Genomic DNA, 27,819 nt, shown 5'->3' with positions numbered 1-27,819 from the left:
TAATTTTGGGTTGGTGATGGAAATATCTGCAGTTCAAATCCTTTAAGCCATCCTGTAAAGATTGACAGCCTTACAAACCTAACAGAGTCGGAACTGGCTCAATAGCTGTGCATTGAGTATACATTGCATACAAAGTATTTCCAATAGTGCTTGTCTCATCTCAGTAAGTATTATTTATGGTGATGGTGGTCTTAGACGAACAGAAACAGACTCTGACGTAGTGAATTATTTTCACATTGTTTATTTGCTGATTGAGTGTACTCATATGTTGTTGTTGTTGTTATGTGCCATCAAGTTGCTTGTGACTCATAGCGACCGTATGTACAACAGCCCTAAACTGTGCTCTGTCCTGTGCCAATCGCACCGTCTCCAGCACACCCATCCCAATTACCCCAATCACTGAATCAATCCACCTCATAGTGGGTCTTCCCCTCCTGTGCTGTCCCTCCACCCTACCAAGCATAATGACCCTCTCCAAGGACCTGTCCCTCCTTACAACATGTCCAGAGTATGTCAGACGGAGCCTTAGAATCCTTGCCTCCAAGGAGCAGCACGGTTTGACCCTTTCCAGGATGAATCTGTTTGTTTTCCTAGCAGTATGTACTCGTATGTATCTGCTGGAAGTCAGGAAGGTAGAATTGGGCAGAGAAGCTGGGTAGTTGGGCAGCGCAGTTATAGTTGATTTCTCATGTGGTCCTGTAGGAAGCTCAGGAACTGGATCTTTTCAGAGTTTTCACAAATGAAAGAAAAAGATTTAGCTTTGCATCTGTGGAGTCACTAGCAATTTGCTTCATCACACAAAGAGTGTGTAATCTTGGACAAGGCAATTTTCGGTGGCCAAAGCTTTTGTCCAGTGAGGGGTACAGCTGTGAGGACCCCGCCTCAGCCATGAAGCTCAGGGACTGAGAGAACAGATGTGTCATCTCTGAAGAGGATATATGAGGATTCGGAAGCATGTTGGTACCTATTTCTGTGAAGGAAGATCAAATAAAAAAGGTAAAATTAGTAATAAAATTTCAGATACAAGTATAGAATATCTAACTATGAACCATAAATGAAAGTTGTCCAATTTTTTTAAATTGATGGATGCTGCCTAGATTTAAATTCCTCATACATCTTCTCCCCTAGATTTACAGATCCATAAGAAGAAAATTAAACCACATAAATCCTTGATCTTCCTCAAAACTAGAAAAAGGGGAGTTGTACAAACTTCAGTTATTGTAAATGGAGAAATAGTCTTCAATTTTCAATGGAATTGTTTTGCAATACAATTATTTGAGGAGGGAGCCTTTAGTAGCCTAGTGGCAAGAAGCTGTGCTGCAATTCTAAAGAAATGTGTTTCGAATCCACCAACTTCTTTGCAGAAGGATGGACATTCTTCTCCCATGTGATTTGTTGTTGTTATGTACTTTTGAGTAGCTTGCAACTCATAGTGACCCTGTGTACAGTAGCTCTGAACCCTACTCTATCCTGAGCCAAAATCTCACTGTCTCTGTTAACCTATTACCCCAGTTATTGTATCAGTCCATCTCCACTGGGGTCTTTCTCTCCTGTGCTGTCCCTCCACCTTTCCATGCATGATGGCCTTCTTTAAGGACTGGTCTTTCTTGGCATATGCCCAAAGTGTGAGAGATGGAGCTTTAAAATCCTTTCCTCCAAGGATAAGTCTGGCGTCTGTTCTCTTGGCAGTTCAAGACTCTTCTCCTGCACCACAACTCAAAGGCATCTATTTTTGTTCTGTTATCCTTATTTGTTGTCCATAGCAAACAATTGTGAAGACCTTGGCCTGGATCAGACACACCCTAGTCTCTAGACTGACATTTTTGCTTCTTAGTACTTTGGAGAGGTCCCTGAAAGCAGATTTTCCCCATGCAATTCATCTTTTGATTTACTGGCTACTGATACCAAGAGTGTTGATTGTGGATCCAAGAAAATGGAAGTTGTTCATAATGTCAGTCTCTTCGCCATCTATTATGATGCTGGCAATTGGCCCAGTGGTGAGAATCTCTGTTTTCTTGATGTTGAGCTTCAATCCATATTGAAGGCTGCAGTGCTTGACCTTCTGCAGCAAATGCTTGAGGTCCTCCTCAATTTCAGCAAGCAGGGTTGTGTCATCTGCATAACACGGGTTGTTGATGAATCTTCCTCCAATTCTGATTCCACATTCCACCATATAAAGTTCAGCCTCCTGAATGATTTGTTCCACAAATAGATTTAAAAGGTACGGACATAGGATGCAGATGCACCCTTGGCATACACCTTTTCTGATTTTGAACTATGCAGTGCTTCCTTGCTTTGTTCTGAATAGTGTTTCCTGGTCTAATTATAGATTTCATATAAGCACAATTAAGTGTTTTTGATTCCCATTCTTTTCATGATTAGCTGCAATTTGTTGTGATCCCCACAGTCAAATGCCTTTGCATAATTAATAAAACCCAGATAGATATTCATCTAGTACTCTTTGCTTTTAGCTAAAATCCCTCTGACATTGGCTATAATGTCCCTTCCATGTAATTTACTCCCTTTAAATCCCTCTTGGGGGTCAGCTATGAATAGATTCTTACTTGATGGCACACAGCAGCAGCGACAACAACACTATTTGAGGCAGTAGGTTTTTCTGGAAAAAGTGTATGGTAAATACAGGAGGAGATTTAGGAGAATGACTGTTAGAAAGAAAAGAGCAAAAATAAAAAAAAGAAACAAAGATCCATCTCGAATATGGAAACCCACTAGATAAGTTTAGGTAATTAAAAGTGTTGACTAAAGAGAGCACCTATTCTTCTGTCATGAAGAAGGTTGAAAGAAAGGGAAAAACATTGGTGAGGAAGAGAAAAAGAATTAAGATGGGAAGTTGGAAATACCACAAGAGAAAAGTAAACCTGGAATTTGAAGCACATACAACTTGTCCATTATTGTTCACCTAAATAGCCAAATTTAAATAAACTACACTTCAGAGCTCTGACAGCAGAGGGTGTTCATTAGCTAGGGAAATAATGTAAATCATCTTGTCAACACTGTCCATGAAATGTGTAGAAGTAATTAATCTTTTCTATGAAATTATTATAAGGCAAAACCAAGAAAAGTTAATCAAAACATTTCAGCTGATTAAAATTATTCTTTGAAAAATTTCCCTGAAGAAAAATAAATTATAGAAAGTTACTCTAAATGAAATTAAGTATCTTCAAACAAATACTGGGTCATTAAAGAAACTAGAGTCATAAAATGGTAAAAAGAAAAAAAAGGAGAAAAGTAGGCCAAAAACCAGGGAAAAAATAAAATGAAAATTGATTAAACTCTGGGAGAAAAAAAAACAGAATAAAATGTTAGAATTTACTCCTCCCAATTCCCCAAAATATAGATTAATTTGTTAGATAACAAAATAATTTATCTGAATGAAAATATAATAAAGACCAATGAGTAAATGTAGGATAACAACAAAGAGTAAAAATAATATAAAAAACAACAACAATGAAAAAGGCTTAGAGAAAAAGTGGTTGAAGTGGAAGACTGGCAAAGAAGAATCATCATATGAATAATTGGAGTACTTGAAAAAAGAATACAAACTATGGATTAAACAACAACTAAAACTACAATTTTAAGAAAATATTCTGAAAACAAATGATGACCTTAATTTAAACATTGAAACAACCCAGGGTAAACTTCAAAATGTTGCATCCTTTAATTGTTGTATTTAGTATATGCTCAGAGAGAGTGGGGGGCGGGGGTAGAAGGAAAAGGAAAGGTATGAGAAAGCAAATGGAGAAAAATTTGAAGTTTGTGAGAGTTATTTACTGTTCCTGCTCTAAGTTTGTTCTTATAAGTTTATATTTTTAAAAAAGTCTACATTCAGGGAGCTCTACTGGCCAAGTGGCAGGAAGCTGCACTGCAATCACAGAGGTGCACGGTTCAAATCCACCAGATGCTCTGCTGGAGAAGGAGGGACAATCTCCTTCTGTACCAGTCAGATCCGATTTGACGATACACAAAATAATAATAATAATAATAATAAAAAGAACAGAAAAAAGTCTACATTCAACAAATTATGAATGGGAGCAAAGCAAAGAGTAAGAACCTAAGTAGTAAATGAACAGAGTAAGGGACATAGGCATAAATATCTACATTTTGTTGCTTGAATCTCAGCGGTGAGTGGCTCCTTTGAAATATACCCTAGGTACTCAAGAGTTGATATAGACATGTTAATGATCCTTCTTATAAAAGACATCCAGATTGACAAAGAGATGATTTAAATAGTGCTATATGTAGATGACATGATAGTGTACATAGAAAACCCCAAAGACACAATTAAAAAATGGTTAGAATTAGTAGGCCAGTTTAGTAGAGTGGCAGGATATAAGATCAACATAAAAAAAAAATCAGGGGATTCCTCTGCAGTAACAAAGAGAAGTCAGGGAAGGAACCTAAGAAAGCAATATCATTTATAAAGTTGTTGTTGATTGCTGTCAAGCTGACCACTACTCATAGCGACTCTATGAACAAAAGACCTAATTCCTCTCTATCATGGTTTCTCCAAGTTCATAGAGTTTCCATAGGCATGTAGTTTAGGAAGTGGATAACCACTCCTGCTTCCAAACTTGTCTTACAACTGGGAACTCCACTAAACACTATCCACATTGGTAAACCATTGTGATATTTGATACCAGTTAACCACAAATTGAGAAACTTGGGAGTGAACCTAGCTAGAGGGACAAAAGACCTATATAAAGAAAACTACAGAACATTTCTGCAAGACACAATAAAAGACCTAAAGAAATGGAAAAATGTGCTCTGCTTATGGATAGGAGGACTCAATATTGTGGAAATGACAATTCTACCAAAAGCAATGTACATATTCAATGTAATCACAAAACAGATACCAAATTCATTTTTTTAGGAGATCAAAACGGAAATGATAAAGCTTATTTGGAGAGGCAAGAGAATCTGAATAAGCAAAACACTTCTGAAAAAACAAAAATGAAGTGAGAGTTATAGTACTCCCTGACCACAAAATCTACTACACAGCTGTAGTAACTAAAACAGCATGGTACTGGTACAATGACAGACACATAGATCAGCATGCAAGAACAATCATTTTGTAAATCACTACCTAACTTGGCAGGGACTGGAGAGCATTATGTTGAGTGAACTAATTCAGTCTCTCAAGGACAAATACTGTATAAAATGATTATTGTAGAGTGAGTATGAGGATCCAAGGCAAGGGGGAGGGTGTTAATCATAGGGTTGCTCAATTTGATGGGTGAGTGAGGGGAAGAAAATGGGAAGGATCTTTTGTGAAAAACAATGTATTCAAACTTTGTAAATAAATCATAGTAATAGAAAAAAACCTGAAAAATTAAAACAAAACTAACTATCCTTCCTTGTATGATACTTCTCACCATTTCCTGTTTACCCTGAACTGAACCATTTAAAAAAGTTAGAACGTCATACTAACATTTTGTCTCAGCACTTACAATCTACTTTCATGGATTTTCCCTAATGAGAAAAGAATTTTTTCTTTCTAAAAAGTTGCAAATATTTTGTTTTTACTCTCTGCTCTCCTGTCTATTTTGTCCCTCTCTGGCAATTTTTTTTCTTTACTGTGAAATGAAAGAGCATTTTTAGTTGTTATCTTTTCTTGTGAATTTTGTCTATGGATATGCTTACTAATTCTTTCAACAGAGAAGCATTTATTAATTTATTTAACAAGTCTGTTTTGAGCTACTCCTGCATTCCAGAAACTATTCCAATTACTGGGAATAAAGAAAGAACAACATAGGGCTTATCATAGCCCCTGTTCACAATAAATAAATCAGTCAATATCTCTACTTAGCATTAGGTAATTTGGTGAAACAAAAAGTAGAGAGTGGTATGGAGAGTGACAGAATTGGGGAAGGATAGCTATTTTGTTTTTAGGGTGGACTGAACAGTCTCTCAACCATTTGAGCAGTGGCCTGTAAGCAGCTAAGACATTAGCTCTGGGACAGGAGCAGCCTTACTGTCTGTAAGAAACAGCATAAAGGCCAGTGTAGCTGAGGTACAGTAAGAAATGAGGAGAAGAGTAAGAGAGAAATTTAGAAAAGATCACACTGTAGAATGGTAGTTGTTGTTAAGTGCTGTCGAGTCATAGGCAACTCATAGCGACTCTGAACTAAAGTCCTCAACATTTGTGTGACTTTCATCCTTTCTGCAGGTTCATAGGGTTTCTAGAGCAATTAACGGAAGTGGATGCCACTCCTGTTTCCAAGTAGAGTGGTAGAGGTCTTTGAAATTGAAATTTGTTCTGAGAAAGGGAAGGTGTGATCTGCTTACTTTGCCAGCTGACTAGAGAGTAGCATGTCTATCTGTGGTGTTTTAGGAAAACTAAAGTTATTAGGCAATTGGTGAATTGGATAATGGTGTTGGAGTAGAGTATAAGTAAAGTTGGTGAAAATTTGATGTCTTTGGAATTTTACTCCTAAGTGATGAGAGTTGTATACTCAGAGGGAGCTCTGGTGGTGTAGTCCAGTCTATAGAGAGTTGGGATGCTGATTCAAAGGCAATTCAGATCCACTAGCTGCTCTGTGGGAGAGATGGATAATATCTTGTGTGATTTACAGCTTCCCAAAATCCTGTGGGAGTGTGAGCTATGAGTTGATTACAGTGTGGCAGCAATGAGTTGTGTAACAATGAGTTGTATTTTTTGTTTGTTTGATTGTTTTATTTTTAAAGTGGTGGGATTTAGATGTGGAATAGAAAGAGGGAAAGATTCCTTCTAGGATTTAGCAGCTGGGAAAGTGCTTAAGAACTCTGGTGGCCTAGTCCATGCTAATTATTCAGAGAAAGACAAGATGATGATGATATTAGAGGAAAAGTCAGGATTCTCATTGTCCTTGTTAGACTTAAAATGCCTGTTAGACATTTTAGTTATTATTACTTGCTGTGTGTTGTTGAATCGAATCTGACTGGCACAGGAGATTGCCCCTCCTTCTCCAGCAGAGCATGTGGTAGAATTGAACTGCGCACCTTTGGGATTGTGTTGTAACTTCTTGCCAATACACTACCAGAGCTCCCTCTGTTAGATATATTAGACACAAGAGTTTCATAGGCTGTGAATTTTATGGGAGCAGGTTGCCACAATCAGCACTTTTGGCACCAGCAGTCAAGAAATCAAAAGGTGAATTGCATTAGGTAAATCTGCTGTCAGGGACCTTTCCAGAGTACTGAAAGGAACGATGTCAGTCTAGAGACTAAGGTGTGTCTGATCCAGTCCATGGTTTTTGCAATTACTTGCTATGCATCAGAGAGCTGAATAATGACAAAGCATGATAAAAGAAGAATCAATGCCATTGAGTTGTGGTGATGGAGAAGAGTCTTATATACAATGGGTTGCTAAGAGAACAAACAGATCTGTCTTGAAGAGGATGAAATGAGGATAGGATTTTGAAGTTCTGGCTCACATACTTTGGGCATGTGGCCAGGAGGGACCGGTCCTTGGAGAAGGACATCGTGCTCTGAAGGGTGGAGGACAGTGCTGGAGAGGAAGACCTGGATGAGAGGAACTGATACAGTAACTATGATAATGAGGTAGGTTTATCAGAGTCAGTGAGACTCGCTTAGGACACAGCAGGCTTCAGTGCTATTGTACATAGTGTTGATATGAGTTTCTGGTAATTTGATGGCACATAACAACAACAACAGCTTGCCACATCTTTTCTTCCAACAAGAGGGTAGTAGGCTTCATTCACCCTTTGGATTAGCAACCAAGCACTTTTGCCATTGCACTGCCTCGGCTCCTTCTATATAAATATAATTCTCGTGTAATCATAATAAATAATACTAGCTAATATATGTTGAGTACTCCATGTGGTAAGTGGTTTACTTGGATTACCTTTCCCATCGTGTCCTTGCTTCTAACTATTGTTATTTTCCTAGATCTGTCATAAAAATTATCAAAATATGGGCCCTTTTTAAAGCAGAGACATTAATATTCTAACAGTTCTGGAGTCTAGGATCTGAATGCATGGTATTGGACACACTGTTTTCTTCTGAAGACTTTGAGAGAATGACTTTCATGGCTGCCTCCTTGTTTTTGGTGGTTCCCAGCATTCTTGGTATATCCTTGTTGATTATAGGCATGTCTCTCTGCACCATCATGTGGCATCTTCATCTTGCATTTAACTATTTCCACATCTGTCTATTTTATGATACAGCACGCTGAAGGAGTCATACCCTGGTCTGATTCTTAATGTGATTGACAACATCTACAAAGAGAAACCACTTGCTCTCTCAGACAGGGTCATCTTTATTGCTACAGAGAGTATGTATTCAACATTTTACTTTATGAGGTACACAGTTCAGTCTGTTAAAACCACAATACACAAAATCTTGCTTCATGTTTAAAATATGAAAACCATAACTTTAGTGTTAAAATTGATTCATGATACTCTTTCTCAACCAAACCCCATAAGTCACTCCTTCAGAGAAAAGACTTGACCATCTATCTGCTCCTGTAAAGATTACAGCAAAGAAGACCGTATGGGGCAATTCTCTTCTTTTTTTTTCCCTTTCATGTGAGTGTACCGTCAAATCAGATCTGACTGGTATAGGAGGAGATTGTCCCTCCTTTTCCCGGCAGAGCATCTGGTAGATTCGAACCGTGTGCCTCTGGGATTGTAGTTGCAGCTCCTTGCCACTAGGCCACCGGCAATTCTCTTCTTTCACACAACATCATTGTGAGTCAGAATTGACTCTACAGCACACAACAGCAGGAAGAAGCATGTTCTTGTTGACATGGTAAGATGCAACTCTGGAGTTACTCCGCAGCTTAGTTCTAACTTTCAGTGCGGGTGCACCAAATAGAGTGGTATTTCTTTACTTGGGAAAAAAAGTTTATGAATTTGAGCTAGATTTTTAGATTCTGAAAGAATGTGCTTCCTCACTGCAGTAGTAAATACCTCAGAATACTTTTATTCTACTTCTTGGAATATTGGAAATGAAATTAAAATTTAAATGTAACTTTAAGACACCTTTTTTTGATATTGACCCACCAGGGAGTAAATGATTTTTAAAAAAACACTATTGATTGAGAGTATGGTTCAAATGAAGAGAAAACCTATTTTTTTCCAGTATGATTTAATAATATAATAATTATCATTTAGATGACACCTGTGAGGGAATTTCTTATGCTGGATTTCTTTTCATTTCTCTCAATCTTAAAAGCATACCAAATGTGTCAGTTTTGTTAAAATTAACATTAAATAACTATTAATATCACTGTGGCATCCACTTCCTAACCAACATGCCTCCAGCAACTCTATGAACTTTGATAAATGTTGGTAGTTGTATAGGGGCTTCAGGCCTTTTGTTCATAGGGTCACTGTGAGTCCTGCTCGACTTGAAGGTAATCAGTAACAACAACAAGAAGATCTAGTAGCTTTACTATCCATTAAAGTTGAAAAGTTTAGTTTTCTTATCCCTCAAACTACTTAAAGTAGTTATTATCTCACTGACCCAGTACTTTTAAAAAGGTCTATTAAGGTGGGAATTTTAATTCATTACCTTTTTAAAAGAAATTAACACAACTGGAATAGATCATAATTGCTTACATCTTTTAAGCCAAGCAAACAAGAGACAGAATTTAAAGTTTTTAAAAAATGGACGAAGTAGTATTATATGCCGACAGAGGCGAAGCATTAAAAGAAGACAAGGAGCCACTTCTGTCATAGTCTCGAAAATCTCATAATGTGCACGCCATCATGAGAGATTAACAAATGTGCATATTTGGGGATATTTTACAATGAAATGTCTGTGCCATTAAAAAAATGTTAATGTCATGAAAGACAAAGTGAGGCTTAGGAATTGTTCTAGATTAAAAGAAAAGAGACATGAAAATAAGATAAAACAAAATTCTTGAATGGATCCTAGATCAGGCAGGAGGGTTGGGGGACAATTGATAAATAAAAGTTTTGAAGACAATTTGAGGATCAGTTTTACATTAGGCAGTATATTGTGAATGCTAGATATTCTAAATTTTATAATCATTTATCCCGTGATAGTGTAAGAGAAAGTAGATGCATTTAATAATTATTTGATGAAGTATACAGGAGCTAAATGTTATAATTTTTTTATGTTCTAATTGTTAATAAACTTTATGGACATATAGATATCAACTCAACTCACATCAACTCATTACCAGTAAGTCAGTCAACTCATAGCTGACACGCCAGTGAGTTTTTGTACTGTAAATTGCATATGGGAAGAGATTGCCCAACTTCCTCCTGAGGAGCAGCTGGTGGACTTTAACCACTTGCTTATGGGAGAGCCAGAGGCAGAGCTGGGTAGTGGGGGGAGGGGGGTAGAGAATGAGACACTATGAGAGAATAAGGGAGAGAGATCTATAGAGCCCTGAAGATGCAGTGAGTAAGTACTCTATTACTATTTGAAATTTTGACAATTTGATCCTACTATAGCTCTTGTGCAAGGAAAGACCTGATACTCTACTCATGTAAAAATTACAGCCCACAAAACGTTGGGCCAGTTCTTTTCTGTCGTAGAAGCAACAGTAAAACCCTTAACTCATTGCGGTGAGTCGGAGCTCACTCCAAGCTGACCTTCCATTGTGTTTTCAGAGACTGTAAATCACACAGGAGAAAATTGCCCATCTTTGTCTCACAGAGCAGCTGGTGAACTGCCTCCCTCTGGGTTGACAGCACAACTCTTTACCTACTGAACTACCAGAGCGTCCGTCCATCATACAGGGAACAGAGGACAAATGTGGCAGAATTTGTGTATGCATTAAAAACTGGGATAAAAGATACATGGAAATTTTTGTACAGTTCTTTTAGCTCTTTTCATAAATTTGAAAAATATTTTAAAACCAAACGATTAGATTCTTAGCTGAGCAGGAAAATGGTTTGTTTTATGCTATTCACACTTTGAATTGAAAAAACTTATTTTTACAGTGCTCTCTGCTAGACGTGTTACCATATGTAGCTGCATCCTATTAGACTATAAATTCCTAACAGAAGTTCTATTAGACTTTCTAAATTCTTAACAAAAGGAGCAAGAAGGAACACATTTCTGGAATCTCCAAATATGAAGAACAGGATTGTCAAGCATGGGGAAAATGCCTGTGGTGCAGGGTGAGCCAGGGGTTGATGCCAGAGAGGAAATCCCAGATTGTGGAAAGTACCTGGGGGGAAAAGAACTGTTATTTTAAATGAACACTTGCAGGAGGTGTGGCAGTGTTGCCACATTACAATACCCACTGGAACACCCTGTGACTCTTTTATAGTCAAATGATATGGATTATATTTTTCTATTTAGGTGAAATTTTATTTTTAATTCAAAGTCATTTTATAACACCTTTTTTTAAAATAGTAATTTTATAAGCACTGTTGCTAGAGAAACTGATTTTTTCATGTGTGATAGTCGTTTTCTATACTTGTAAGATACTTGGTAAACTTTGTGCAATGTCATGTCTTCTGTGTTCTTTTTTTCTGATCTATCACTTCATAATTCTACTCCCTGCAGCCATGATGGCCCGATGGGTTAGGTCTTGGCTGCTAGCCAGTAGGTTGGCAGTTCAAACTCATCTAGAGCCTCTGAGGGAGAATGACTTGGAGATCTGCTCTAATAGTTGCAGCCTAGAACATTCTGTAGTGGCAGTTCTCCTTTGTCACATGAAACCGATGTGAATGGACCAGCAGCAACAGTTCCACTCCAGCACAGCCAAGTTGGGGCTGGGCATCCAGAGAAATCAGTGACTCCATAACTGCCCTCAGGTTTGTTTGCCAGGCCAGATACATGAGAGGGAAACGGAGACATGCCTGGAAGTAAAAGACTTCTCATTCTGGAGTTCAATTTCATGCCAGCCTCAGTGGTGCCAGTCTTAAATAAGCCATGCATGCACAGCATTCATCTGTCTTCATGGGAAATCCTGTTGGTTTAGTGTTGGGGGCGATGGGGTGACTGGTGTAGAAAGTGACGATTGCAGACATTTTCCTTTTTTGCTTATGGTGCAGCCAACTCAGTGTCCCTGGAATCGCACTCAGTGTAGAGCTGGTTGGGGGTTTTCGTCTAATCCTAGACCATAGCTGCTCACCATCACAAGGACTTTTAGTCGGTCTACTCAGCAGAAATGCCCAGACTCAGAAACAGCTTTTCATTTTTGTGCCCTAGAGGGCGTCCACTCCGAAAATTACCGAGGCGTACTTGACTGGAGACGCAGGGAGCTGGCATAGCCCTGGCCTCGTCTTTAGAGAACTAGATGATTCTGATCTTTAGAAGTATCAGTTCAGTGACTTGTACTGGCTATGTGCTCACTTAAGAAATATTGTTTTCAAACTCATGTACTCTTCCCAGCAGGCTGGGTTGTTGAGTCAATTTGTTTCACCTAATACCTATCATTTGCTTTCACTGATTTAAAATGCACAGGCACCATTCAGTGTAATTGATCTTTTGGGTAAATGATTGTGTCAAGTAGTGCCCATTTTGAATCATACATAGAAGTTAAAATAATATGCACAATACCATTTGGTAAACTGGATTTTTAAAAGTATGATTTACAAACATTCTATTTTCTAAATTACATTTTTTTCGTATTTGACCAAGTCTGTATAATCCAAAGATTTATACTACTAATAATTAAGATCACAAGTGGCTATATTTTTATTTTATTATATATTTGTATTAGTTTGCATTCAATTATATACATTGTGTTTGATGCATGTATATTGTGCTTTATACAGACTTCCATTTTCATTGTATTTCGTTCATGTATATTGTGGTTTTATTTCTCCTTCCAATCATCTTGGTAATAATTATGTTCATGAAAGCATGTAAGCCAACTCCTTCATGCCTCATGCCTTAATATAACCATTTTAGACATCCAACTTCTGATTTGATTTTAATATGTGGCCCTCAATCTTGGTTTTCATTGTTTTTGTTCAAACATTCTTCTAAGTGGTATAGCACTGGTCTATTCATTTGCTGTACAGAGGTAACTCACAGTTGCTGTGGTGCTAAACACTGTGACACTGATGTGTCAAATGCGATAATGGTCACCCTTGGTGGACAGTGCTTGGTGGAGCTCCCTGATTAAAACAAGCTTGGAAGCAGGAGTGGTATCCCCTTCCGAAATACCTTGCCTCTGGAAACCCTACAAAAGTAGAGAAATGATGAAAGTTATACAAATATTCAGGTCTTTCATCCATAGGATTGCTATGAGTTGTCTACAACTCGACAACACTTAACAAAAAACAACAACATCAAACCAGTACCTCGAGGGAACAACTATGTCCCTTTTGCGGAAGAATCTTCTGTCCTATTTGGAAACTTTGAGCTTCTGAATCTACAAGCAAAGCCCAGTGCAGAGTAAAGCCATCAGGTTGCAGCAGCCAACCCTAATTCACAGCGTAGATCATCTTCTCTTCAACTGTTTGGGTCTGGTGAGCTAATTCTCCAGGCATCTGTGGCTAGATCCAAGTGGGCTCTAAAAAAATATTTTATTTAATAAGAATTAAAGTAGTTAGGGGCAAATGTTGAGTTTACTTACATGTTCTTTTAATGGACCACAAACATGTTTTAACCTTGAATAAGATTAATATCATCTGCATGTGAATGCATATGCACTAGAAAGAAGAACTTAACATAGTCTATAAATGATTTAAACCTGATACATTATTTCACCATGCTGTGATGCTGGAGTATTGAGAGTACCATGGACTGCTAGGAAAACAAGCAGATTCATCCTGAAAAGGATTAAACCGGAGGGCTCCTTGGAGGCAAGGATTCTGAGGCTCCGTCTAACATGCTTTGGACATGTTGTAAGGAGGGACAGGTCCTTGGAGAAGGACATCATGCTTGACAGCGCAGGAGGGGAAGGCCCTCTATGAGGTGGATTGATTTAGTGACTGGGGTAATAGGGATGGGAGTGTCAGAGACAGTGCGATTTGGCACAGGACAGAGCAGAGTTTAGAGCTGTTGTACATAGGGTCGCTATGAGTTGTAAGCAACTCGACGGCACATAACTACAACAAACAATTGTCATCTGCCTAATTATCAATGTGTGTTACTTGAGTGGAGCTGAAGAATATATTACATTTTAGATGTGGGGGAATAAAGTGTTGTCAACATTGAATAAATTTAGGAATGTTTCACATTTTTCTTTCCATCCTTGGATTCATCATGAATTTGAAACAGTAGTAGATCATAGAAGAATACAATTCCTGTATTAGGAAAAGACCAAAACAGAGCTGAAAGGTTTCCTTTTATTTTCTGTCATTTTGTTTTTTCACAACTGCAAATTCTTGGGAGTTTCCACATTGAGCACTGAGCACTGAAATGTGGGCTCTTTTCAGTCAGTAAGTAACTAGATATTTTCTTTTGTTGGCCTGTGTGCTTATGATGTTGAAAATGAAAAAGAATTTTAAAAACGTTAGTGGAGAATTTGATTTACTTCTAGACTTACTTTCTTTGAGATTTCAAGTTTGGAGTTCAAGTGCTTGATATCCTAGAGAAAAAGGTACAAGAATCACCCAAACGTCATAATATTTTCTGCCATATAAGAATTAGGACTCATTTGGGTCACGTCTAGCCCTGTGGGCCCAACTGAGTGTAGGAAAGAGATAGGAGAGAGGAGAATAAGAAGCACATCATAGTGAGTGGCCCCAGACTCAAGCTGTGGTGGTTTCACTAATTCATAAGCGTGAAAAAGCTGGACAGTGGTAAAGGAAGACCCAGGAAGAATTAATGCTTTTAATTTGTAATGTTGTTGAAAAATACTGAATGTGAGATGGATTTCCAGAAAAGATGTGGAGGATGGATAACTACAATGCTATGGAGAAGGGAGGATAGAAGGATTCTTATCATGAGCTTTGGACATGCTATTGGGGGAGATCCTTTTTGGGGAAGGACATTATGCTCAGGAGAGTAGAAGGTCAACAAAAAAGAAGAGAGCCTCAATGAGCTTGAGTGGCACAGTGAGTGCAAGAGTGGACGTGAACACGCCTATTATAGTGAGGACATTGCTATAAAAAAAGGTGACTATGACTAGGTACCAACTCAGTAGTATCTAATAATAGTATGAATATTATTGGAGAAGAAAGGGATGAATAATCAACTGCTTCATTTATTTAACTTTTTTTTTTGTCTTAGAAATGATAAACTATGATCTACCTTGAACTGCTTTTTCTGGCAGCATAAATCCTGTTTAAGAAAAAAAAAAGAGGAGGAAAATTGACATGGTAGATGAAACTGAAACATTAAAAAATATTGGTCTATGAGTAGGAAAGGAAGAAAATATTTTCAGACGGAATTTGTTAAAAAGAAAGTTTCTCCTTTTAAAAAATGAGAAGATTAAATGTAAAGGGTCATCTGCCTGCCTCCCCCCTCTTTAGTTAAAAACTCTGATTCTTTGAAGATTAGTCAGATTAGTGTGTAATTTTATTCATTTCCTGAATGGCATTCTTTTTAATCTGTGTCACAAAACACTCTTGTTAGCAGCTTTGTTGTTTTTGTTCCCCCTCATGTCTGTGCTTTCAATGAAGGCTCTCTTTTTTTCAAACAGAAACTGTCTTATCTCCACTAGATATTTTGTCCTGTGAGCCCAGTTCACATATGCTGTTCTCTTCTGTCTACAACTTGTTCTTATGGTGAAGATTAAGAATCTTAGAACACTTAATTGTTGTGCTCATATGAAGCCTATCCCCAGACCAAGGAGCAAGAAACAGTCAAAACAGTTGTGAGATAGCATCTCATTCCAGTAACAGTAATAAAGTTCAACAGAGCATCAAACAACAAATGCTGGCAAGGTTGTTGAGAGATTGCAACTTTTATTTACTGCTGGTCAGAATGTAAAATGGTACAACCACTATGGAAGGCAGTCTGGTGCTTTTCAAAAAGTTGAAAATAGAAATACAATTTGACCCAGCAATTTCACTACTGGGAATATATCCTAAAGAAACTAGAGTCACAACTCAGATATATGCACATGCATGTTTATTGTTATGTTATTCACAATAACAAAGAGATGGAAGCTACCCAAGTGTCATCAACAAACAAATGGATAGAAAAATGATGGTACACCTATCCACAGTGGAATATTATGCAGCATTGAAAAACAAAGAACTCATATAATATTAAACAACATAGGGGAGCCTGAAGAAATTATACTAGTGGAATATCTCCGTCACAAAAGGATAAACAATGCATAACACTGCTGTTATAAAATGGGACAGACATGGGAGGGGTTAGGGAGAGAATGGGCAAAGGGTGGATAGATAATGAACATGGCAAGAGAGCTGATGAGAACTGTCTGAAAGGAATATATGATATGATAATACATGACAACAGTCTGGAACAAGGACTGCATTGCAAGGTGTGCTGGGGGAGGGAGATTGGTGAGAAAATGTGCAACAATGAATAAAACAAATAATAAAAAAAGAAGCAGGAGAAGGAGTGCTGTCAGGTTATCAGGGAACTCTAAAAGTCCTGAAGAGCAGTGTTGCCAGTTTAAAGACTAAGACAGTTCTGATTTAAGCTGTGGTCTTTCAAGTTACCTGCTATACATCTGAGAGATGGGCAATGAAAAAGGATGCTAGAATAGAAATTGATGCCCTTAAGTTGTTGTGTTAGAAAGAGCATTGAATATCTCATGCACTGCTAGAAAACAATCAGATATGTCTTAAAGAAAGTGCTGTGATAGTGTTCCTTAGAGGCAATGGTGATGATGTTTTGTCTCATATAGTTCGGGCATGATGTTAGAAGAGGCTATTCGTTGGAATGGGACATTGGACTTGGAGAGTAGAAAGAAAAGAAGACCTTCATTGAGATGGATAGATATAGTGACGGCTGCAATGAACTCAAGTGTGTTGAGATCATAAGTACGGGACAAGTTTCAGATATGTTGCTCATAGGGTTGCTGTGAATAGTACTCATCTGGATAGCACTTTACCACAACTACCACCACGACTTGCCTGAGCATGATGTCCTTTTCCCATAGGCTTTCCCTTTCTGAGAAGATGCTCAGAGTATGTGTGAGGACTTTTCACCATGGTTTTTTCTAAGATGCTTCTTCCAAGACAGATTTGTTCCTTTGGCAAAAGTCAGTCACCACAGGTGTCTGAGCAGCTGGAGCAGGAGTTCTTAATTTCTGACAGGAAATCTTCCCAATCTAGGGCAATCACAGTGTCCCTCCTAGCTCCTTTCCAGAAGGGTAATAATGATCAGAAAAACACAGTGAGATCACAGTGCAGCTTCTTCCCACTAGTCCGTGCCTATTTTTAATACTTAACTCTGCCACCTAAGGCACCTTTGACAGCTTAGTGTATAAGGAGCTAGATTACCAACACAAAGGCAAGTGGTTTGAATTCACCATCTGCTCCATGAGAGGAAAATGGGCAAACTGGTTCTAACTTGCCAACAGTGAACAACAACATACTTTGTAAGAATCCCTTGAATCTGGATGTTTCTCATCATTCTCTCCATTAGATTTGTGATTGTGTTTCTGACTGTTATTGGCTCCTTCTCATTTCACAGTAAGGATTGTCCTAACCCTCTCTTTCACAGCCTCTCATCATCCTTAGAAGTTTCTAATAAAGGTCTACATTGTGCTCAGGATTCTTCATGACCAGAGTTTAACAGTTTTACTCTCCAGCTCTCCCCTCAGTGATACAAACCATTTTATCCTCTTTAACTTTCTGTGAGCTACTTCTGGACCTTGTATATGTATCTATTATAACTCATATCATTAGAATGTGTACATGTTACAAGCCCCATAAAATGTGCATATATTTGAAGAACAAAGGCATTTGGAGATCCTAATAGTTCAAATAGATAATTATAGCCTTTTTTTTTGCTAATTTTGTAGTTCTGTCTTCTTTAATAGACATATAAAAGGCTCTAAAACTCTTAGAATTACTACTTAGATAATTAAATAATAACAATTCAGGTGTTTTGATAGAAACCAAATTGGCAAAAGCTAGAAAAAATAGATTCTTTTTCCAATTCTGTATAAGAGTTACTTGGTTTTGTGGCACAGCTCGTGGCAGTTGCACTTCTAACTCCCAGGCCATTCGTCTCTGGAAGTTCAAATCCCCCAGCAGTTCCATGGGAGAAAAATGGACAGTCTTTCCTCGTGTAGTTCACTGCATTGGAAACTCACTGGGTTGTGATCTGTGAGTCAGTTCCAACTCAGTGGCACTGAGTTATATACATAGTGGATTTTCAAAATTAATTGTTAAATGATATGCTTGCATATTTGTAGATAACATGCTTCAAGTATGTGTATATTTTAACTATAAAAGTATTCTATAACATTTCAAATAAGTAGTTGGCTTTTCCCTTTATTGCTTACAAGTTTTCAGTGTGACCTTTGAACCTTCCACTGCTTGGCAGATGACATGTAAATGCCAGTTTATATTAAATCACATCATTGGTTTGATACTTCCTATTTTGTTCCTACATTTTAGTAATTCACAATATGCCTTTTTATCAATCCCAGATGCACCATCTTAACAGAGTAATATGGTTCGACTATTCAGTTTTTAACTATAGGTTAATAAACATCACCAAGACTTAATGGGTCTGGTACAGATGTAACTGACATAATAAAGTAAGATACAAAGTAACTCTAAATGCCTTATAGTTCTTTAAGTCACAATAAACAACATTATTTTTATAATTTACAGTTTGGCTTATGAAAGGCAGAAGACTCTTAAATCTGTGTTATGCACCTGTGTGATGTATCAGAAGCAAAGAACTTATCTATGTTGTTATTGTTATGTGCCATTGAGTTGCTTACGACTCATAGCGACCCTGTGTACAACAGCCCTAAACTCTGCTCTGTCCTGTGCCAATTGCACTGTCCCTGACACTCCCATCCCAATTACCCCAGTCACTGAATCAATCCACCTCATAGAGGGCGTTCTATAGTTTTTAAAAAAAATTATTATTTTTATTATTATTAATTTTTATGTAAATTTACAGAGATTTTGTATTTCTATTTATTCATTGTTGCACTTTTCTCCCTCCCCACCCCTCTCTCCAGTTTGTTCTTCTCTTTGAAAAGTAAAAGAAAAATTCCTTCATTGTTATACAATCTCTCCCCCAAGTACTCCACTATGGAGCCTTTGTTCTGGACTCATTCCCTGCTTTATCAGTCACACAGTTAGGTGAAGTACTTCGCCAGTCTGGTGTGAAATTCTTCTCCAGTCTGGTGCGAGGGAGTTTGGCTTTAATTTTTAATCAGTAGGCTATAGTCCTAATGTGTTAGCTGTAGGATGACTCAGAAACCTCTGGAATTATAAAGGAATGATATGATGGTTCTAGACCTGATTACCCAGTACCTCTGAAGAGCTACTAACATGACCAAAATGAAGCTATAAGACAAGGTTCAATGCCTTGGAATGACATCACAAAGAATGAGAATGATTTAAAAAGACCATGTTGTCCTAATCCTTTCTGTACTATAATTTCCTGTCTAATTATAGTCAATCAGAGTCATGGCTGTTGAATCAGAATAAGTTTGTAGCTGACTCTTCTGCAGGTTTTCAGGGGCTATTAATTACCCAGAAGGATAAAGCCCATTTTTATCTCTCAAAGAAGCTGATCGATTTGAACTGTTTGCCTTTGAGTTGACAGCACAATTCTTTACTCACTAGGCTACCAAAGTTTTCAGAATCTGATGCCTTGTTATCTGATGTATTAACCCAGTGGCGTAAGGCCCCCTAGTTCTCTGTTGCTGGTCAAGTGAAGAGACCTCCAGTTAGCCAGATTTAACATGAAAAATATCTACTTAATATGTTGTTGTCGTTGTTGCTTCCCTTCAAGTCGAGCACGACTCATAACGACCCTATGAACAAAAGGCCTGAAGTTCCTCTGCAACTAACAATAATTATCAAAGTTCATAGAGTTTCCAGAGGCATGTTGTTTAGGAAGTGGAAAAATGTCTACCTAATATGTAACTTTAAATCTCCATGTAATGTCCGTTGTAAATGTTGTTTAGATTCTCCTTGAAAATGTGCAGTTATCAAGAAGTTGCTTCTTTCCTGTTTTTTATTAGTTTATTAGATTGATGTTGTTGTTATGTGCTGTCAAGTTGCCTGCAACTTATAGCAACCTTATGTACAGCAGCTCTGAAGCCTGCCCTGGCTTGAGCCAGGCTCACTGACTCCTACACATCTACCTCCATTGCCCTAGTTACTGTAACAAAATCCACCTCATTTGGGATCTTCTTCGCCTGCATTGTTCCTCAACCCTTCCAAGCATAGTGTCCTTCTCCAAGGATCAGTCCCTCCTGGCCACACTTCTTCTTGTCTAGCTAGGTATCCTACTTCTGTTCTCTGGAGCCTCAGAGGAATCAAACACCACTTCCAGTGTCAGTTCTTTGTATATTTGAAAATTACTAACATGTTACCTGTCTCTTCTCTATATTGTCATCTGTCGTCCTTTAACTGTGATGATCCATCTCTCAGTTATCACTCATTTAACTAGCATGGAGACAAGGACAGCAATTTTCCAGTTTGTTTTGAAAACATATTTTTTTTTCAATGCAATCCAGGTGAAAATGAGTGCTTTTGATAATAATGACAAATTATTTATTTTTACTGCGTGACAATATGACAGCACTGTGTGGCACTCACAGGTGGTCTTAGATTTCTAAATAGCAAGGAGACCATTAGAAATAGGGCACTGATCATTAAGTGTGATTCCTCCCTGGATATGATGTTCTTCTAATCACTGCTTGATAACATGATAGTGATAAAGGAAACCTTAATGAAAAAAGCAAAACAAAATTGCATAAGGAATCGCTTAAATTGCAAAATTGCTTAAAAACAACCAGTTCCCCATGGCTCAAAAGCTGTGTGGGCAGCTGATGGAAAACTTCTCTATGCATTTTACTTTGCATGAAAGAGGAAGAACTTGAATGAGTCAGTAGAAAGATACCTTGGTTCCCTCGGCTTCTGGAAGTTGTTCCAGTGGAAATAAAGAATTTCTCCCTGCATGCTTTCTACCTGACATCATGCCTAAGGGGCTCAGTGGGAGCTACCTTCTGTTGGTTCCCCTCTGGCCAGGGAGGCCCAGATATGTGGACTGTGAGCTTATGGTGCTTGTACGCCACCTGCACTATAATAGAAGAGATGGGGAAATCTCTCATTACTTTTTACACCCTAAACTTATAAAACATTATGATTCCTTTATCCAAAGATGTTTCCTACCTGACTGTACTAGAATGTTGTCTAACCCTGGTATCTTATCTGGCTCAGAATTATACCTCTTGCGCTCTGTGACATTTTGAGAAAGCATTAGGCTTCTAGAGCTGGATGGTAAGTGACAGGGGTGACCTAAAGCTTAAAGATATTAGGGCACAGGGTCAACAGGAAAGATGGGGCCATTAAATTTGTACAAAGGACTGCCTCCTCGCACTTGTGCTCTATTTTATCCCATTTCCTCTATCCTGTATTTAAGTTTCCCAGGAGAAATATGGACAGTTTCCTTCTGTGTGAGTGAGTTAACAGCTTCTGAAAACCAGCTGAGGGAGTCAGCTATGAGTCGATTCTGACTCGACGACACTTAACATAGGTTAATACTCTCAGGGCCTAAATGTAGAGCTTTATGGCTTCCTGTGTGGTTTAAACCATTACACAGAGAGACCTGGTGATCTACGTCTGTTCGGTCACAGCCTTGAAACTCCTTTAGGGCAATGATCTTCTGGGCACTTGGGATCACCGTGATTTATAGTAGACTTAAGAACACCTAACATCAGAAACACGCAAGACTTGTATTTTAGTTTTACCTTGTTGGATTTATTCTATCATTTTTCCACCCATTTTGGAACTTAATGGAGCCATTCAATATATTAGTGACTCTTCCTTGTTTTATGTTTTTCTTGCATTTGAGAAACTTGCTGTTGTTGATGGAAATACTGATCAGGGCAAGGTGAGGACAGAGCAGCAACTGGAGGCCATTCTGTACTTTGATATTGATTCCTTAATTAATACCCTGGTACAGTCATTTAATGGAAGTCATAGCTATCAAATAATGCCACTGTCCAGTGTATATTTCTGTGGTTTGAGAAATCAGAATAGTGGTTGCTGCTTGGTCACCACCAAGTGGTGGTTGGAGGGACATAGGAAGGAATTACTGGAAAAGACAGAATTCTAGAGTAATAGAAGTATTTTATATTTTGGTGGCATGTGGTTTAAAAGCCTGTATTGCTTGTTCAGAATAGCTCAAACCTTTCACTTAAGATCTGTGTACTTTGTGGTATGTAAAGCATATCTTAATTCTTGAAAAATACTCATTTAGAGCTTGGGTTACCAACTGCTAAGAATTAGAGATTGATTTTGCATATTAAAAACTAAGATTTGAAATACTGAAATAACTCAGTATTTGACAGTGATGAAAGCCAAAATAAGATGCAGAACTCAATCACAATTTTGTATGAATTGCTTTTTCAATTCATTCTTTGAATAATACATCTTTAGGTGTGGGATGGGAAATAATTTTCTCTAAGTAGTCTACTTAATAGTCAAAAAAGGTGGATAATAACATTACTATATTTAAGCGACATATTTGCAGTATATTTTTGTTTTATTCTATTTTGAAGCTCTTGGAAATTTGGGGTCTGTGTATAGTTTATCTGTAAGTGTTTTATGTAGAATGAAGAATGTCAGATATCATATTATCTGCTTTGTCCATGGAGAATTCCTTATAAATTATTCTTAGGAAGAACCCATTTTGAAGGTAATTTTTGTGTCAATCATGGCAACTTGTATAAATTGTGATTATATGAGGGAGTCACATATTCATTAATAAGGTGGTCATCACTGCAGTGGGATATAATGAAACAGAGAGGTTTTTCAGACATGCAGTGAGGATGTGGACATGCATATTTACATTCTCCATTTTTCACTTAGAAGTTCTACATTACTATTTAGGGTACCTTTTTATGACTCCTTTGAATATAATATACTTTTATTCTTATAATAAAATCAGAACATATTTTATCAGTATTGAAATTCTGAACCTAGGATGATGAAGTGATTTGACATAGATCATATCGCTAAATCTTTTACTCTATTCAAGCCTAGATAAAAACACCATCTCTTTAGTCATGTTGTTTAATAGTTTCTTCATCCCAACATCATGCTCCCAATTGGGAAAATTCCTAAGCAATTTTATGTGTTCTCCATACCATGCTAATATGGTATTATGTGTTGCCCTTGTTCTTAATATTTTTAATTGAGATATTAATGAAATCCAGCTCCTGTGTCAATCCTTTTTTATTACAGTGGCATTATGCAGTATATGCATGCCTATGTTTATTGTTCTTAATATTTTTAAGGACACATTTTATGTTTATTCTGGTTAAGCACTAGTGTTTATTCATGTTTAAGCAGTTGGCTGCTGAAGGTTGGCCATGCAAATCTACTCAGTCTACTCAAATGATAAAGACCTCCTCATCTACTTTCAAAAAGTCAAGTAAATCCTGGGGAGCTCTGATGGCCTAGTGGCAAGGAGCTGCAACTACAATCCCAGAGGTGCACGGTTCGAATCCACCAGATGCTCTGCCGGGGAAGGAGGGACAATCTCCTCCTGTACCAGTCAGATCTGATTTGACGGTATACTTACACAAAAATAAAATAAATTTTTAAAAAAGTGATTATTTAAAAAAAAGTCAAGTAAATCCCATGAGACGGTTCTCTGTCACAGAAGTTCACTAAGACAAGACATTAGCTCCCTCCTTGGAACCCAACAACTAGATTGTAAATTCTACTACTGTGCCTTCTGACCTTCTTACTTGTCTTACGAACCTTGGTTTCCTTTTTAAACTCTTAAAAAATAAGATCTGTTCTTTAAATGAAATTGTGTCCTATCAGCAAAATGCTATTTGTAGCATGTGATCTGTCATTTATAATAAAAAGTTTTTGGAGAAGATAATTTAAGAATAATGCAGATTCATTATATGATTAATATTCATGCTAAATTTTCAGTACACAGTTTTAAATTGGAATAGTTTTTCAGTCTGTGCTTATATTTGCTGGGCTTTTGGAACTCGCATACAAAATCATTGGAAATTAGCAAGGTGATGGTATGTAAATGAAACATCATGCAAAGAGGGAAAGAAGGTGAACATTGTCCTTGATTGACCTGAATTTGAGGCTCTGCCATTTTCTGGTTCTGTAGAGTGAGATGGATTTCCCCCAAGCTCTCACATTGCTTAAGGATCAGTTGACATGGATGGTAGGTCTGTGGAATGTAACATTCCCTTGATAATTTCAGTTTTTACCATTTTCCTTTATCTCATTGATATCTATTTATTGGTTCCTCCCCCGCCCCCCGCCTTGGCCTCTTGTGAAAGGAGCAGGTGCAATGTAAGGGGGCAATGGCCAAGTCTGACTTCTACCCACTCCCAAAATGGTAACCATCCCCATCAAAAATATTCATAGCAGCACACAGCTGTTAGGTCTGACACACCACTTCCCATGCTCCTGCACCTATTTTCATCGATTGCTAGGTCAGATATTCATTGTTGACTCACAGACTTTACTTAAAATTGTGGTACCAATAATGGGGTTTATTAAGGAAATATGTTAGGGAGTGGGAGAGGCGAAGAAGATCTCTCAATGCAAGTCCAGGTTTAGTCCAGCAGTACTAAGCCAAATTAACATCCAAACATAATTCCTTAATTACTAGAAGTTCTGGTTTTAGTTTAGCAACAAAAATTCAAGAAGCCTCTGGTTTTCCTCAATCATTCAGTAATGTTTGCCTCAGAGCAGTTCTGAGTCAGCTCCTCCTTCAGTCATCTGGCAAGAACAGCAAAACCTTTAACTATTGCCTTTATCTCAGGGCTCCTCTGATTATACTTTGCTACAGTTTCTCCACAGCAATGCCATCGTCTCTCTACCACCATCACCAGGGTCTTGCCACCAAGGTCTCACTCTCATTAGGGTCTTGATCAAGTCTCCCTCAATTCTTGCTGCTCGGTGTAGGAAGCACTCACTATTATTCTAGTCCCACAGCTGTTGATGATTGGCAAGACCATGTATCCGCACTTAAAATAGCTGGAGATCAGAGAGTGCTAACGTAATGATTTGTTGTTGTTATGTGCCATCAGGTCTCCTGTGACCCATTGTGACTTGTGACCCTATGTACAGCATCTCTAAATCCTGCCCTGTCCTGAGCCAGTCTCACTAATTCCAACACACCACCCCCATTGCCCCAGTTACTGTATCAATCCATCTCCTCCGGAGTCTTCCTCTTCTGTGCTGTCCCTTCTACCTTCCAAGAATGATGCCTTTCTCCAAGGACTTGTCTCTTATGGCCATGTGCCCAAAGTATTTGAGATGAAGCTTCAAAATCCTAGCCTCCGAGGAGATACTTGGTTTCACCCTCTCCAAGACAGACCTATTTGGTTTTTTTTGGCAGTTCATGGTATGTATGTTCAAGACTCTTTTCCAGTGCAACAATTCGAAGGCATTTTTCTGTCATCCTTAGTCAGCTTTCTGATGCACAGCAAGTAATTGTGAAGACCGTGGCCTGTATTGGGAACACCTTAGTCTCTTGACTGACATTGTTGCTTTTCAGTGTTCTGGTGAGGTGCCTGACAGCATACTTTCCAAATGTTATTTGTCTTTTGGTTTTGTGACTGCTAGTGTTAAGAGTGTTGATTGTGGAGCCGAGCAAGCTGTAATTTTTAACAACCTCAATTTCTTCTCCATCTCTCATGGTGCTTCCAATTGACCCAGTAGTGAGAGTCTTCTTGATGTTGAGATTCAATCTTTATTGAGGACTATAGTCCTTGACCTTCTGCAGCAAGCACTTCAAGTCTTCTTCAGTTTCAGCAAGCAAGGTTGTATCATCTGTATAACGTAGGTTATTGATGAGTCCTCCTCCAATCCTGATGCCACATTCCTCCTCTTAAAGCCCTGCTTCCCTACTGATCTATTCTGCATATAGATTGAAAAGAGGGAGACAGGATGCATCCTTGATACACTACCTTTCTGATTTTGAACCATACAGTGTTTCCCTTCTCTGTTCTCAGGACTGCTTCCTGGTCCAAGTATAGATTTTGCATAAGCACAATCAAGTGTTGTGGGATTCCCATTTTTAAGCGAACACCACACTTCTTATCAAATGTACCTCTGTTCACTGGATATTTAGAACATTTTACTCATGCATTAATTTGTTCAACAAATATTTACTGAATAACTTTTGTCTATATCAGTAGCTATTCCAGGCAATCAAGATAAAATGGTAAACCAGAGACCCTGTCTTCATGGAGCTTGTGTTCTATTAGGGGAGAGGAAGGAGGTGCATTAAATAGCAAACAAATAACAAAATATCTCAGGATGTCAAAAGAGCTCTATAGTAAAGACATTCAACTCCTAACCAAAATTCAGTGCTTTAAACCCACAAGCCTAATCCATTGGAGGTCATTCTGCTTTCATAAACATTTGCAATGTTGGAAATTTCATGGAGCAATTCTGCTGTGTCCCTCAGTGGTCAATAAGAGTTGAAATCCACTTAATGGCAGTGGATGGAGCTCAGGATAGTAAATCATGAGTTCCTTGTTTACTCTATGTAATACTATGTGAACTATTAGCTGCTCTTACTTTATTTTCTCCCTCTACCTGTTACTTTAGAGGCTTATATCCCTAGCTAATGCAGGTTTTGATGTTATGCTAGTGTTTTTGTTTTCTTTGGATGCAGAGAAGTCTTTTTATAACCTAGACTCTCAACTCCTAGGAGAAAGCCTACCTATAGAAGAATTGCTCTAGTTCTAGAGACTATAGTTTTTTTCAGTAAGCAGAGATTTATAAAGGGGATGGTAGACAGGTATGGCAAATATAGAGGCTTTGTGAGTCATGTCCTCATGTTAACAGTACACAGTTTCAAACAAATCATTAACAGCAGAAGGATTTATTAAAAAATAATGATAAAAATGGTTTCATGGAAATAATAATTTTTCTCTTCTCTCATAAAACTCATAGTTCACAGGGTAGCTATGATTTGTAATCAGCATTGAATTTGGCTTAGTTTTGATTATACTGCATTGAGCTAATGTTAGCAATTCCAGAGCAATTAAATGGCGGTAAACGATTATTCATAGAACTCTTCTAACATATGTTTACCATTCATAAATGCTGAGACTATTTCACAATGTCTATTTATCTAAAGTCTAATTAATGGGAAAATTCAAATGAGTGTGTTTGTTTGTATATGCACACATTGTAAGAGTACCATGCTGTTTCTCTAACATATGATCACCTTGACAATTTTTTAAGTTTTATGGTAGAATTTTAAAAGCACACCAACTATAATTAGAAAAGATTCAAATTAAAACTGTGTATAAAAAAATTTAGCATTAATATTAATCATGTAGTGAATTTGCTTAATTTTGATAAGAAGTGATTTGGGTCTTAAAACCTTTAGAGCAAGCATCCCAGGTGCCCTCTCCCTGCCTGGAATAAAGAAGAAAAACACGAATACACTGAAAAATTAAAAAAAATTACAAGGTTATAGTTTTATAATATCTACTGTGGAGAAGGTGAAGCTGGAGTGCTACTTTGGAGTCAAGGATTCTGAAGCTTCGTCTGACATACTTTGGACACGTTGCAAGGAGGGACTGGTCGTTGGAGACGGACATTATGTTTGGGAGAGTGGAGGAACAGCACAGGAGAGGAAGACCCTTGATGAGATGGATCAATTCTGTGATTGTGGTGGTGGGAATGAGTGTTTCGGAGATGGCAAGGTTGGCACAGGATAGAGAGGCATTTAGGGCTCTTGTACATAGAGTCGCAATGGCACATAGCAAAACAACTTTCTTTTTCTTTTTTT

The 27,819-nt window shown here is 37.9% G+C and overlaps 1 protein-coding gene across 1 annotated transcript in view; it reads left to right on the top strand.

The window, feature by feature from the left end:
• Positions 1 to 27,819, top strand: part of ITPR2 (inositol 1,4,5-trisphosphate receptor, type 2) — a 732,333-nt gene that overhangs the window by 247,095 nt on the left and 457,419 nt on the right. The gene's annotated exons all lie outside the window — the stretch shown is intronic.

The sequence above is a fragment of the Elephantulus edwardii genome, unplaced genomic scaffold, assembly GCF_000299155.1.
Source record: "Elephantulus edwardii isolate Elephantulus edwardi_28Jun2011 unplaced genomic scaffold, EleEdw1.0 scaffold00157, whole genome shotgun sequence".
Taxonomy (NCBI): domain Eukaryota; kingdom Metazoa; phylum Chordata; class Mammalia; order Macroscelidea; family Macroscelididae; genus Elephantulus; species Elephantulus edwardii.
This window is presented reverse-complemented; position numbering and strand designations above follow the sequence as displayed.